Here is a 10,513-nt window from a genome sequence, read left to right on the forward strand (position 1 = left end):
TTTAACATCTGTCTCAGAGTCAAACTAGAGAAAAAAAAGAGAACAGGCTAACAAACAAAAACCAATCAATCAATAAAAAAGTAAATAAGTGAATATATAAATACATGAATTAAACGATCATATCGACATGTTTAACATTCAGAATCTGCCTTCAGGCAGTGAGACGTTCTTTCGATTCTTGAAGTTTGAATCAAGAGTTTGTTTTGAGTAGAAAAAGATGCTGCAGATACTTTCTGTTTCTGTTCTTAGTGGAAAAAAACACAGCTCTGAACAGGAGGACATTTGTGGAGGTGAAAGTGAACATCTGATCACCTGTTTTCTCTTACACAGCCTCATTAGGAGCTGCAAAACTTAATTTGAGTTTCTTGGTTACAGACTTCAGTCAAAAAGCAGTACAGTCAATTTAACATTACGTGTTCTACAGACAGGATATCTGATGTAAAACCTTATTTTTGGCTGTTTTCATTTCAGATATCTTCATGTTGAAAGCTTGAAGATAAAAATGATTGAGTGTTTTTCACCCCTCAGTGCTGCAGTTTGTCTTTGTGTGTTTTTCGTCTGCTGTTGCCTGGAGCTGAATTCTGGTGGTTACTACTGCTTTGTGTGGAACTGGATACACAGGTTTTCAGTGAGAGCTACAGGAACATGATCACCTGCTGCAAACACCGATTACATTAACGTGTAGTTTTCACTTCGCCAAAGCGCTTGCTCATAGGTGGTCATAGGTTTTCTCCGTTTTATTTGTACTATTGTTGAATCTTTACCTTACAATATAAAGCACGTTGAGGCAACCAGCATTGTGATTTGATGGCTATATAAATAAAATTGAAGTAATTTAAATGATACCAGCAGCCTAATATTAGCCCACTGACATTTCTAGTATCTGTACAAGTAGAAGAATAGAATAGAGTTCAGTGTGTATTTATATTGACTGGTTGTCAGTGATGCTTTCTTTCTAACAGTGTAGAGTTTTCAGACTGAAAGCTGCAGCACGCTCTCTGGATATGCATGGTTAGTTACTACTTTGTAAGTGCATTACTGACAGGGCACTGACCTTTATATCCACTCTCATTTACATTCTGCAGTAAAATAGACACAAGAACATGTGACTAGAAAGTTGAATATTATCTTTTTTGTTTAATACAGATAGCCCACGTCCTAGCCTTTGAGACATACCTGTGTGCATTTTATATGTAAAAACTCATGTAAAGAATTATACTGCTGTGCTCCATATGATTACACTGCTCAGGTGTATATATATATATACACACACAGAGTAACACAACAGCTAGTGTTACCATGTTAATAAAGTGTATTCACATTTTGTTTTTTGTATTATATCTATGTCAGTAAATGGTCGGGTTACGTTATGCACCATCTGAGGAAGTATTGCCTTAATGTTGTTACGCTTGTGTGATGATAGTAAAGAGTCTGAAATCTTTGTTCCTAAATAGTGCTGACATCAAAGAACAAACAAGACTTTTATTTCAAATGACTTTTTTATTAAAAACAAAGTTTAACAAGCACAATAATTGCTTTCTGCACATTGCTCTTAATAAATAAAAAACAACAAATGAAGCATTTACAGTGAAAATACTGATCAGTGCTGCAGTGCACATGAATTGCTCTTAGTCTGGCTCATCACCTGGGACCTGTTTGTCATGGGAGGCCCTACCAGGAGCTGAACGCTCCAGGAAACTCAGCTCCCAGGATCGTCTGAGCTCACAAACCCCTCCACCACGATAAGGTGGCAATTCAAGGGGGGGGAAGGTTTTTTTTTTTTTTTTTTTTTGTCTTTGTGTTTTTCTTATTTTTTTTGTCTTTCTGTCTTTTTTTTTTTTTTTTGGCTTTCAATTGCATTGTTTAATATATCATTAACGTATACATTTATATAATATATATATATATATATATATATATATATATATATATATATATATATATATATATATATAACTATGAATTAATATACTACTTTTTTAAATATACAATATTTTTTCATGGTTTGTTATATATGAAAAATTAAAAACACCAAAAGAACTGGAAGAATAACTTTGAGTAGAATAGATCCATCCTCTGTGTCTCCTCCTGGCTGACCTGCAGGTGAGAAACAGGTGTGAGGTGTCAGCTGTCAGGTAGGTGATGAGTGAAGAACAGAACAGAATCCATTTCCTCTTCAAACTGCTGTCAGACATTATCTACTGCACTCTGATCACATCACTCAGACCAGCTGCTTTCTACAAAGTCTCATCAACAACATCTTTAGAAACAAACATCAACAACCAGGAAGCAGCTTCACCTCTGATCACACACACACTCAACTCTACTCACTCACCTGGAGGATCAACATGAAGGTAGATGATGCAGATGGATATATGATCCATTTATGAAGACAGCACACTCAGATGTTTTGGTGTTGTTTTTTGTCACATTCTTCAGAATTGAAGATCCAATGTCTCGATCCATCTCCCGGTAATACAGATCCATCTGCTTCTTATAAGGCTGATGATGATTATAATGCTCAAGTAGCAGAGTGATGTGGTCTGAAAAAGCAAACAACACAGAGCAGAGAGGTTAAAGGGAAAAAACTGTTAACTTCTACAGCAATGATGATGTTGATGAGCCACAGCTAGAGACCAGTCGTCTGTGCTGAACCAAAGGAGATACAGAACATACAAGTTAAAATCTGTGGGATAACTCAATAATAGGTATTTCCCACTCATGTAACCAATACACTAGTATGAATTCCTTTCATAATTTTCTGAAACGTAACCGAACTAAAAGAGAATTACAAATAAATAAATAAGTGAAAACAACAAAATATAAAGAGTGTGTGTAAGAGGCTCGGCAGATACTAACAACCAGCAGACTGTTTGCAGAAAGTTCAGTCAGAACAAATAAAGCTGGTTTCTACTTACCTTTGGGGTCTGAGACAAGACCCGGGAGTAATAGCAGAACCATGAATATGCACACGATGTTTGGTGCAGAAAGTTACAAACGAAAATACGAGGCATGATGATATACCATGCAGAACAGTGCCTGCGGATTTATACCAGGCTGCGGATTGATACTAAGACAACCCAGGTGCACGTTTCCGCGAGGCCCCACCCTGACTGCGCATGGGAACTAATTCTTATGTGTTTTCAATTCTCAAATTAAATCAAATAAAAATAAGTTCACAAAATAAATACATAAACAAAACAAACTTTAAAACAACGTTTAAAAAAATATAATATGATTATAATTCTGACCAAGGTCGTTTAAATCTGAGCAGTGTGTCAGGCTTCAGAGACGGTTCAGCAGGGGATGGGAAAACATTTTGCTGTGGATAGTGTGTGATGTAGTGCGAAGGTCTTTACGCACCGGACGTAAGATCCTTGCGAATTTGTCATGACTTGAAAATAATTCAGAGCATTATAAAGGATACAGTGTTAGTTAATGTTAATTATTTATGCTAATCATTTATGTTAACGTAATTACAAACAAAAAAAACTAGGAGTCACACACACAAAAAAAGTATTTTAAAAACTGAATTTAGGTTTGGACTTGGACATAACATTGCGGTGGTGCTGAGGCCAAATTTGTTCAGTGTCTCACTCAGTACTTTATCATGAAAACAGAGCTGAGGTGTGTTGGTGTTTTATAAACTACAACCTCATGAACATGTGAGTCAGACTGGACTTCTGGTATTATTTTCTCACCTGTTCCTGAATTAACACAAGCCCACAGAGTCAGAAAACTCTCCGTGAACCTTCAAGTGACTTTGATCCACAGCAGACGTCTGTTGCCATCTACTGGTAATGCGGTGTATTACGGCAGAACTACACAATAAAATGATCGAGACTTTAAAAGTCTCTAAAATATAACATAAAAAGTTAGTCATTAAAGTTACGTTATTAGCTACGGATAAGTTGATTTATTATTGATATTATAAAGCTCGGCTGTTTTTTTCATCTCTCTGGAACTGGATGCGGAGCAATCCAGTGAAATTATGCCTGTGTGATCATGGAATAAATGTTTATATGTTAAAATAGAACCCTTTCTGGAATAGTGACATAGAAGCTTTTACCTTTAGTGACACATTTACACACCTTTCAGGACACCAGGCTGCTACAGTCATTACTGCGTGTAGTATGTAGTATGTAGTGGAGTTGGAACGCTTTTCTAAAGCTTTTCTAACATCAGCTACAGTCACAATTCTGCATAAATACACAGTTACAACTGAGGCCATGATCAAATGCACAAATAAACAGATCATAAAGTCTTCTGTCTCTGCTTAATCTCAGTGAGTGATGCTGCGGTCTAACACGAATTCAGAGCAGTGCTATAAATACAGAAAATCAGTATTCAGATTTAATCTCACCAGTTTTTGGACAAATTTTTAATCTGCAGGCAGAACTTTATTTAGCTGGTAACTGGCATAAAATCCGATTTAAAGTCACTTTTAGTTTGGATATAAAGAAACATGATAGAAATGTGTGCTCTGTATTTGAATTGTATATATTTGACCCAGTGCCCTGGGAAGACCGGATCGAGGACGCCAATGAAAGGAAACGTGCAAAGTACCAGGAACTAGTGCAGGAGTGCAGGGGAAGGGGGTGGAAGACTTTCTATGAGCCCATAGAAGTGGGTTGTAGGGGCTTTGCAGGACAATCACTCTGCAAAATCCTAGGTGGGCTGGGTGTGGCTGGGGCAGCCAAGTAGTTCAGTTTGTGAGCGAAGTGGCAGAGAAAGCCACAAGGTGGCTGTGGATTAAGAGGGCTGATCCATGGGTAGCTACTGGTAGGCAGGTCGGGGCCTGATCACCCCCGGCTGGGTCACCTGGGTGAGGGTGTATAATGTTGCGAAACCAGAAACAACTGATGACCCCAGGATACATCACTGAAGATGCTTACCAGTGCATTCAGGAGATGTTTCTTGTATAGATTTCTAATAACTAAATATCATATAAAACTGATTTTTTAAGCCTTTAGTGCTGCAGCTTCTATCTGAGATCTGGAGCTGAGCTCGGCTGGTTTATTAATCTCTGTGGAACTGGAAGAGCAAGATTCCAGTGAATTTACTGTGATCATGGGTAATGCAGCAAACCTTTATCACATTTTTACAGAAAAGAAACCAAACATGGGTCCTGAAAGAGAAAGAAAAAAACACAAACATTCTTATTCATGATAAGATCTACAGACAGAGTCGAACGCCTACACAGCATAGCATTGATAAGCATTAAGAAAAAAATAAGATAATTAAATGTTAAAATTAATACTCTGATTATCCTAATAAGAAGAGCTCTTCCCATCACACCAGCCAAAGTCTGGCTTGTACTGGCGTCACAAAGGATGTGATGAAATACATGTTTACATTTTATCATAATAGCAATTTAATACTTTCCTCTATGACCTTTTTTAGAACCCTATAACATTTCCTCAATAATATCATTATTCACATCCATTTAGATTTACTCAGTATGTTGGAATAAAAGCTAAATACAACTGAAGACATTTAAAGTGAAGTGGAATGTGCCACGGTTATATAATATATAACTATATATACAGTGGCTTGCAAAAGTATTCGGCCCCCTTGAACTTTCCCACATTTTGTCACATTACAGCCACAAACATAAATCAATGTTATTGGAATTCCACGTGAAAGACCAATACAAAGTGGTGTACACGTGAGAAGTGTACACCACTTTGGGAAAGTTCAAGGGGGCCGAATACATTTGCAAGCCACTGTAAATATTATATAAAAATTATATATAATATAAAGTGCCTTGAGTCAACCGGTGCTGTGATTTGATTCCTATATAAATACAATTTTATTATTTGAAATCATGTCAACAGCCCAACATCAGATCACTGGCATGTGTACAAATAGAAAAATTAGATTCAAATTTCAAGAAGTTTATTGTCATATGCACCCAACCGAGGAGAGAGGTGAACCAAGCTGAACACAGCAGAGCTTTGCCTGCATTAGCTGATAACCTAAAACCCCAGATGGAAACAGCTGGTCTCACCACCGTGATCCATCTTCAGCTGTGTCCATCTTCTCCAACCATGTCTCTCTGTGCGTGTTCACATAAAAACAGGATCCCTATGAGTTCCTCCTACTCCCATCACAAAAGTTATCAGATTACAAAATGTAGAATATAAATCTCAAAAGAATTTAAATAATTAAGACAAGAGATGCTAAAAATAGCATTAATTTGGTGATTTAGTACACAGAGCGGTTGAGTTAATAATTTTAATATTAAAATTAATGTGTTCAATGTTGCTGTTTATTTCAAAATTGATGGATAAATAAAAGAATCAGTAAAAACAAGGCACTTCCAATTTTTAACCAGAAAGAAAACCAAAGAGAGGTAATTATACTGCAAATCTTTTCACGTGACACAGAAACTCTTAGCAAAACCTTGCTTTTCTTTCTGTTTACTAAAAAACAAAAAGAAAAATAAAGGAGACTTAGATAGGACATTTAAAGCTGTCACAACATCCACACAGTCTCTTTATTCAGCAGCTGCACCACAGTTTTAAAAAAACTCACTGTTGACAATCTGTGATTCCAGCTTACCTTTAAAGACAGAGGAAAGGTTCCAAAACGTATTCACTAAAATTAAAAAGCAATTGTTGAAGAGGTAAAATGGTCCTTTCTTGTTTTTGTAAATCTCTGTTTTTTGATTCTAAACATTTAAATATGATTTTTAACTTACAGTTATTATACATTTCTTGTATAAAATAAAAAAGATAAAATGTGAGTTACTGCTAATTGTTGTATGTTTATGTAATAACAAACTAAAAATGTAAATTTTTTTTAAAACTAAGAGTCACATTCACATTTAAACACTGAATTTAGGCTTGGACATTATATTGCAGGACATTATATTTAACACTCAGTGTAGAGTTTACATGTTTTCCCTGTGTGGATTCTCTCTGGACACTCCAGCTTCCTCCTACAGTCCAAAGACACACATGTTACATTTACTAACTCCTAAAGTGGCTGCATATTGGTGTATTTGTGCTGACCCTGTAACAGAGCTATGACCTGTCCAGGATGTATCCTGCTTTTCACACATCAAAGTTGGGATAGGTTGATAGGTAGCGTTGGCTGATGAAATCCAAATCATGTGACGTCACCCTGAGATGCTTCTGAGAAACAAACTCACTAATAAGCTGTTGAACTGCCAGTCAAACAGATATTTCTACTGTATCAGAGATGATGAAAGTTTCCGTGTTCCTCTTTACATTTTCCATCAGTACACACCCGTCCTGAAATTCCTTCTGTCAGTCAGCTCTCTGGGTAGAAGAGAACAAAACACATAAATAAATGTTTAAGACAGGATATAGCTACTTAAACTGTTAATGTTCCTTTATTGGTTTTGCACACATGTTTATCATTAAAAATCTTACCAACAATGACATAAACTTCTTATCTTTATAATCTTTATAGAGAAATAAATAAAGTTAAAATGTGTATGTATTTCTTACGCCCAGCAGCAAAGCCAGACTGTGACTTTAGGCCTGTCTTCTTACAATTACTTTCCAAACTTACAAAGGTTCTCAGATAAGTTTTGAGGGAAATTGAGAAAACTATTGACCATCATTTATCCAAGCAAGAACACCTCAGAGATCACTGGATTTCAAATCAAAATTTTCTGTGTGTGTGTGTGTTTTCTGAGTTTTCATCAGAGCCAGAGGTCATCTACTCTTCACTGAAGTTTTCCACCAGTCCCACCACATTACACAATATGACACACATCAGCTGGTTCAGTGTCTAAATGCTGTAGCCCACAAATGATGCATGTAGTGGAGTTGGAACTCAGTCACTGGTTTGCTTACAGTACACAGTTATGACTGAGGACATGATCAAATGTTCAAATAAACAAATAACATAGTGTTCTGTCTCATCTTCATCCCAGTAAGTGATGAGAAAGGTTTAACATGAAGTCACAGCAGTGCTGTCTGGGCCAAATGTGGCTAATTGTTTACACATTTGTAAAGCTTTTGGGATTTCAGGGTGCTGCACTGATTACTGCATTTGACTTCATCTTCAGGTGTGTGTGTGAAACAAACTGACTAAAAACTGTTGAACTGCATGCCAGTGAAACATAGACATTTTTACTGTGTGTGTGTCAGAGAAGAGGAATGTTTCCATGCTTCTCTTTACATTTCCCATAAATACACTGACATTCCTCTGTGTGTACGTGCGTGTGTGCGTGCGTGCGAGTGCATGCAGAACCATGGAGGCAATCACTTTACATCTAGATTTTGTGCGAATGTGTGTGTGAATGGGTGGATGACTGGATATGTAAAGAGCTTTGGGGTCCTTAGGGACTAGTAAGGCGCTACATTTATTGTGTTTTTTTATTATTATTGTAACTGTTATTGAAAAAAAGCTAAATATAATTGAAGACATCTAAAGTGAAGTAGCTGTTGTAACCATAATTTTCTGAATGTGTTTTTAAGATTTTATATTATACACATGTGTGCACAGAATTAGGGACATGGTGCTGCAGAGATTGCTGTTGGCTAGTGTTTAGCACTATTGCCTCACAGTCAGCAGGTTTTGGGGTTTGAATCTACCGAGCCTTTCAGTGTGGAGTTTACATGTTCTCCCTGTGTGGATTCTCTCTGGACACTCCAGCTTCCCCCCACAGTCCAAACACACAAATGTTACATTTACTAACTCCTAAAGTAGCTGCATATCTGTGTATGTGTGCTGACCCTGTAACAGAGCTATGACCTGTCCAGGATGTTTCCTGCTTTTCACATATCAAAGTTGGGATAGGTTGACAGGTAACGTTGGCTGATGAAATCCAAATCATGTGCTTCTGAGAAACAAACTCATTAATAATCCGTTGAACTGCATGCCAGTCAAACAGATATGTTTACTGTGTTTGTGTGTTTCAGAGATTATAAATGTTTCCGTGTTCCTCTTTTCATTTTCCATCAGTACACACACGTCATGACATTCCTCCTGTCAGTCAGCTCTCTGGGTTTATCAACCACAGATGTGTTGTTTATAACAGCAGACAGTTACTTAAACTCTTAATGTTTGTTTGCTTGTTTTGTACACAGGTTTATCTTAAAAAATTCTAATCCCAATGGCATTAACTGTTTAATGAAATAAATCATGTAATGTAAAAAAAAAACATAAATCACATTTTTGCTCACGTTAGTTAGCTATACCTGAGCTCATGAGCAAGTGAGCTAATTATGTTGATCAAAGTCTGATGTATGAAAATAAATTGACAAAAACGTTCTTGATGCCACTCAATCCACACATGCTCTTATCTCACAGGCTGTGATCCACTGAAATAAACTGAAGCTGTCTCCTTCTCTCTGATGCTCCATATTAAGGTCTGATGCTGGTTTTATTAAGTGCCTGAAACGGGCAGAAATATGTGGGGCCTTGTTCAAAACAACTGGGATGAAGAGTCAGTAAAGACAAACAAGATGGAGCTCAGTCAGAGAAAACAGTTTCCAACTGCAAAATAAAAATAAATAAATCAACTAAGAAAAATTTACATTTACAGAATTGACATATTTAACATTTTATTAGTTGTTCCACAAAAGCACTGTGAGTTTGGCTTTGTGAGTATTGAGCTCAGTTCTGTTGCACTTTTCCAAACAAACATAAAGTTAACAAAGTGAACACAGACCTGACAGAGTTGCATGTTTCATTCATGATAGAGTGCAGTGCAAGTACGACTAATGTCATTATAGTTTACTCAGAAAAAAGTGAAACAGGTAATTTATTGTCCAGAGGAAAATGATGCAAGGAGGAAATATTTAGAGGTAGGCAGGATGACGACAGCGATGCTAATCAGGTGTTGAAACACAAAAACATGTCACTGCAGCTCAGAAGCCTCTGAGAAACTAGCTCATCCAAAACCTGCTGATCTGCATTTCAGTCACATAAAGCATGTTTTTAGTCCGTGTGTGCGTGTGTCAGAGGTAATGAATGTTTCCACATTCAGAGATTCTTCCTGTCAGTTAACTGGTAAGTAAAGGTAAATAAAAGTCCATGTTGTTGATCAGAGCAGCCTCACAGGGTTCAAATCAGACCTTTCAGTTTTTGAACACTTTTTATCGTAAAAATTTTATTATTTTTTTTCTCCAGTTTTAACAAGGAAAACCTGCAGCATTGTTTCTGTTAATCTATCTGAGACATATGCAGAGATCTTTATGTCACTAGAAGATTCAAAATCAGTGAATAAATGCTAGAAACTTTCCACCTGAAAGACAGACTGCTGTGAATGTTGCTCTCACTCTAAAATGATAATAGCCTAAAAATGCAACGTGCACACATATAAAAATCAAAGAACAGAGGAAAAAAATAAATAAATGGGAACAGAATTCATGCCACACACAAAAAACCCATAAAGGCACACAATGGAGAACAAAGCGCTCGGAAGCAGTGCAGAAGTCTGAGCTTAGAGTTCGTCTGTGACCTGAGTGATGAGGGTTATTTAGAGCATGGCTCACAGGTGAGAGGAGTTTAAAAACTGTAGTTTGTTGAG

The sequence above is a fragment of the Pelmatolapia mariae genome, linkage group LG3_W, assembly GCF_036321145.2.
Source record: "Pelmatolapia mariae isolate MD_Pm_ZW linkage group LG3_W, Pm_UMD_F_2, whole genome shotgun sequence".
Classification (NCBI taxonomy): Eukaryota; Metazoa; Chordata; class Actinopteri; order Cichliformes; family Cichlidae; genus Pelmatolapia; species Pelmatolapia mariae.